This window comes from Pezoporus flaviventris, unplaced genomic scaffold (genome assembly GCF_033815535.1).
Source record: "Pezoporus flaviventris isolate CSIRO_AGI_PZ_B2104156 unplaced genomic scaffold, CSIRO_AGI_Pfla_v1 ptg000030l, whole genome shotgun sequence".
Lineage (NCBI taxonomy): Eukaryota > Metazoa > Chordata > Aves > Psittaciformes > Psittacidae > Pezoporus > Pezoporus flaviventris.
Window position 1 is genome coordinate 6,677,801 of NW_026892578.1, and position 5,623 is coordinate 6,683,423.

General features: G+C 39.6%; 1 long non-coding RNA gene across 1 annotated transcript; it reads right to left on the reverse strand.

The window, feature by feature from the left end:
- Positions 1–1,552: 1,552 nt before the first annotated feature.
- LOC133272618 (uncharacterized) lies at positions 1,553–5,253 on the reverse strand. Its single transcript, XR_009744488.1, has 3 exons — positions 5,107–5,253; positions 3,966–4,035; positions 1,553–1,659 (listed from the first exon to the last, which is right to left on the reverse strand). It is a non-coding gene; the product is annotated as an uncharacterized LOC133272618 (long non-coding RNA).
- Between the last annotated feature and the right edge of the window lie 370 nt (positions 5,254–5,623).

Sequence of the window (5,623 nt, forward strand, 5' to 3'; positions counted from 1 at the left end):
CCTCCCTCCATCACTCTTTCAAAGCCTTACCTAACAGGCCACTAAAGTGATTTGTATAAAGACTTATTAACAGCTGTTTCTTTGCTATGGTTTTCCTTTTAGGGCTGTGGAGTACAATAACTTTCTGTAAAATAAAAGCAAAAAAAAATAAAAACATGATAATTTTTCAATGCATCCTCACTCCTCGTACAAGCCATCATTAATTTTTTATCAGTAGGTCCTACAACTGCCAATAGAGACAAATGCAAAGATAATGAAGTTGTCACCTGATTCTGAGGCCTGTTTGCTTCTTCAGCTCAAGGAAAAATTACCTGGCTATAAATAGAGTTTTATTCATATTATACACAGGGCAGGCAGTTGTAGCTGATTTACAATAAAGCCTCAGTAAGGACACTAGGTTAGACACAAGCATGAGTTGTTCGTTCCCCCTAATGATGTTATAACACATATATAGTAATAGAGTGTAGCAAGTGAACATTTCTGCAGCCTCAATGCTGAAGCAAGAGTATATGCAAAACTAGTGGTTTTCATTACAGTCTTAAATACTCAGGCTCTGCTTGTTCAGATTGTTGCAACCTTCTCTACATATTCAAGTTATGTGACCTCTGTACAATGACTGGCTGCCTTCCCCGTCCCCGTCCCGTCCCGTCCCCCCAGCAGAATGCTCCTGTTATCTTCAACATTCTTAAGGATGTTTCCTGCTTAGAAATCTAACATCACCAGCTGTGGCTTCCTGATAATCTCAGTGTGGTCTGGGGGCACTGAACAGCTTGTGTATATATTTTACATAGCCACAGTTTCCTAGCAAAATTCATGTCTATAATGTTTTTGCAGCACCTTTTCTTAATATACATTTAATTATAGCAATGCTAATGGTGATCTCTCTAAGTTCACCATTCCAGAGGCAGCCATAAGTATATAGTGTGACCACAAACATAGGGACCCTTCAAGATCTCTGTTAAAGAGGTGTGGGAGAGAAAGGGAGAGAGTTAAGTGTCCTAGTCTGTCTCTGCATTGCCTGCTCTCTGAAAAGAGGTGCACTGGAGAGGAAATGGAAGGACCGCTCATGTTATGGACTTGCTGCATCCCACCACTATGTCACAAGTCACCACCTCCAGCTCCACCTCTAGCTCAGCCATATCAAATGGTTCCACAAATGGCAACCTCCATTGTGTGACTGGAGGCCCCTTCCTTCTGCACCAGAGACCCAACACAGTCTTGCATTCACCTAAAAGATCGGTGACTGGCTTGTTTGCAGATGGCTCTCATGTAAGGGTGACTTAGATTGGGGCAGGGTGTTGTGCCATAGCCCATTATCTTCCCTCTGCTGCAGCAGAGTTCTGAACTGCTCATAAGTCAGCTCTTAAACAGCTGCAATTTACAGCATGGATTTTTATGTTTTATAGCCATGATCTGTCACAGGTTTTAGGTCTGTAAAGGGCAAGACAGGTTCAATGAACCTACTACATCTATGTGCAAGATATCTGATGAGAGACAAGAACACAAGCAGCTCACTAATCTTGCTTTGAGGCTCCTGTTTCCAGTTTGATCATTTCTTCCAGTCAGATGGAAATAAGGTGAAACTTTGGAAGACTTGAGTGGTGTTGAACAGAGAAGCAGGGCAGGAGCACTGCCCAGAGGAGACACAATGGGAAGCGCCTTGGAATGGGGAGAGAAGAAAAGGAGCTTTGCTCATCTTGCTTTTTCCTTTCCTTGGGGCTTCAAGAACCATCTTCAAGATTTACCTCTATTGGGCTAGTTATCCTTAACAGAAAAAGTGAAGGACCCACTCCAGGAATTAGGTCATGCAATCTATGTTCCTGGCAATAAATAATGCAAAAGGAACTGAGTGAAGGTATTAATCAACACATAGGTGTGTTTCCTTCCTTTAAACCAGGAAGAGGAAAGTTTATTTTTTTTCTGCTACCCTGCTGTTATGATTTTAAGTATCTTGGCATGTTCAGAAAGACTGTGAGGTTATTTTTTCATTCCTCTTGGCAGATTAAAAATTTTATTTTAAAATTTGACTATTAAAAATGAAGTTTTCTTTTTGTTAGCTACTGTTTATTGATCATAATTTCTGATTCTCCCTTGTTCAAGCAACTCTGCACAGATGTGTCTTTTAGTCAATAGCATCTTGTTGACTAGGACTTACTAGGAGCCTTCATTGATGCCTACTGGCAGTTGGCAGTACTATGTGAGAGGAAGGAATTCATAGTAATTACAGGGACTTTTAAAATCATGTTGGCTGCCTCAGAAATTAAAAGGTATGCTTGTAGAAAAGTTAGAGGAGCAAAACTCTAAATGAATTCTCCCTCATTGACCCTTGCAATCAAAAATAACTGCTACAGCTGAACCCAGGACACAAATCCATTAGAGAATCTTTGGAAAAAAAAAAAAAAACACAAAAAACAGAGCAAACCAGTCAATCTTGGGGTTTTACTTCTGAATTTAATTCTAAGAGACCAACCCCTTTGGATGCTTTGGAAAACCTAGATGCATCATGCCTGTGACATTACTCATATGAGGAGGAAAAGGTCTCCTGTTTCAGGGTTCTTTATGGAGTACTTAAATGAGTAAGAACTGATGTTGTTTAAAAAAAAATACCAAGCAAGCAACATCAGGGTGTGGTACATGTAAACAAGGGGGAAAATTACAATTATGAAAAACAGGAGATGGCTGTGAATCACTGAAATTTATGTGATGGAAATGCAGATGGCATAAGCAAGAATTTGAAGGTTCCAGAAGAGGAAGAAAATAATACTTACCAAAATTTTGAGACTTCAAAGTAATTATTTAACATTTCTGTACTGTTTTTGAAGCAATCAAACCATGTCAAGAACAAATGGAGTGGCCCTCTCCTTAAAAAGTCGTGATAGTAGTTGATAATCATCTGCAGCTGCTTCTTCTAACAGTTGCTAGTTTTCATCCCCGAGCTAAGCAAAGCCTTAGGAAATTCTTGGTTATGAGATTCATTATTTGCACAGCCCATGTAGTTAATTTATAGCCACTGCTATGCTCAACAGCTGGCTGTTCTACTCCATACAATTTTATGTGGATTCTTCAGTACATGTGACACACTGTTTATACAATTAAAAAAACTCTGTATATTTTTTGTCTTTAACTTCAGCTCTTGGAATTAAGTTTTTTTCTTAATTACAAGTCTTCATTGTCATGGTTTCAGAGAAACGGTTGCTAAGTACAGAATGCTAAGTACAGAAGCCAGTAAGACAAAACACATTATTCTAAGACACTACTATAGGGTTTTTTGGTAATCCAGTAATTATTTGATGATCAGAAAGAGGTTTGTCCTGAGCAGCCAGCTCTGGATGACTTTATTTCAGCAGGGGGATTGGACTAGACGATTTCAAGAGGTGCCATCCAACCTCAATTATTGTGTGATTCTTTGTTTGCCATGTCAGACACTTCATTATCATTTCAAAGGAGGTCATCTTATATAAACAGTAAAGAGACCTATTGTTTTCTGTTGCTACGTGCCAGCCATTTCCCAAACACTTCCCCGGGTGTGTGAGTGCATGCACCCATGCATGCACACATGCACACTCTCCCTCACACAAAAACATGCACACAGGTCTGTGTTCTTACCCAGTCTATCTGAATATTGACTTGGGTATAATAAAAAGCACAACTAGAATTTCTTTTAAGTGCCTATGTCAGACTGATAATGCTAGCCAATGCGAAGATGTCATTTTACTAATTGTGTTAAGTCAGTGACCAAATGAAAAGTATGAATGTGCCAGTCCCAGAATTCTTTCAGAAGCAGTTCATTAAGGCACCTCTGGTATGTCACATTTCCACCACGAAGGCAGTGAGATCTGAGAAATAAGCCTTCATACACACAGCCACCATCTCCCACTTCCACAGTGATCATGCTTCTCTGTGGATCTGTGAGAGGCGCAGTATTTCAGAAGACTATTAGGACACTGGCATACACTTTAACTCACCACTTTCCCAAGCAAGCCATCTGTCAACATGTCTTGAGCAGATCACCTATAAAGCCTGAGTGTTGTGAACCTGAAACACATTAAGAGATCAATTCCAATTGCACTATGATGTGTCCTATGGGAAAGATAAATCATAAAGTAAAACTTCCATTTAAAGCATGTAACCATATCTTGCTGTTTTTCAGAATACCTCCTTCATGGGGTCTATCAAGATGCTGAAGCCACTGGCTTCAAAGCTCTAACGAAAATTTAAACAGTGCTCTGCCATGTACCACTAGTTTTATCACAAATGTTTCCAGCATTTTCTTTCTGCTCTGAACACTGTAGGACAAAGAAGAGTAGCCCATTTGCCCTTTATTGGTCAGATTGCATGTACTTTACCAGAAAGACTCAGATTACTACTGCCAGACAAATCCTGCAGGAGAGAGAACACCCGGTCCAATTACAAAAAAAAAAAAACAAACTGGAATTCAAAATCCATAGGTATTATACTAAATTCCAAGTGCCAAGACAATATTTTGAGACAGTATAATACATTAGTTGAGGTTGTTTCCACCCTCTTTTTTAGAAATCCTAAGTTACCACAAAACTCATCCGGTAGGTAGGTGCTTTCTATTTGTAAAATAGCTGAGTATTGAAGACGCACTAATGAAGAATTGCTCTGCCAGAACCACAAGCCTCAGGAATGAATGGCTTGCAGGGAGGGGTGAGCAGTAGTTGAGAAGCTGTGAGGAATGTTTGCACTGGCTGATCATCTTTAGTGAACGTGTTTTACCAGGGACACTATTTGAAATTCTCAAGTTCCACTAAGTAACACACAGAATGGAAGATCATAACCTGAGACTAAGTGTCAACATCTTTCAGCATTGTCACTAGCAGCTGTCTTTATCTGAAAAGCTACTCAAACTTTTTAACACAGTTGTTTGCATTACTATTACTTATTTTCTTGTTATGTAAACTTAAGTGCTGATCAAAGTTGGCCATAAAGAAAATGTCTGTGGCTAAAGGAAACAATCCTTAGACTGAGTATTTGCAAATAATTATGTATCTCGGACATCAAGTCTAGCATTTTCCTGATGTATTAGGCTTTGCATTGCAGTACTTCAGCATCGGAAGTATACAAAACCCACTTAGGTGGTACGTCAGCAGCAAGTCTGTGGCTGTAAATGCTACATTTATTGAGCCTTCCAATAAACTTTTCATATTTAGCATCTGGAACTGCATCAGCTTCATCTGGCTCTTCCAATAACAATCCAGCAATGTGAATGCAGTAATCTTTTTGAAAACCATCATCTGTCAAATGGTAGGCTGCTTTACTTGACACATTCACTGTATCCATATGGAAAGACTTATACAATGACATCTTCCCAATTTGCCACTTATCTAGTGAAAGTGCCCACATGTTATTGTTAGCGTAAGAACTGACACATAACCACCGGCATGGTTATATGAGGTGCTTTACTGCAGCGCTGGGAGACCAGGGGCACACGCCCAAATCTGGCTTCAACCCCGTTACATTGCGCTCGCAATTTATACACTAAAAATGTCGTCACTAATACATATTCAACACAGATTACATCATTGACTAATACATATGCATCAAGGATTGCCACATCAGTCTATTACGACATCAGCCTCTTCTGCGCTTGCGCAGCCTC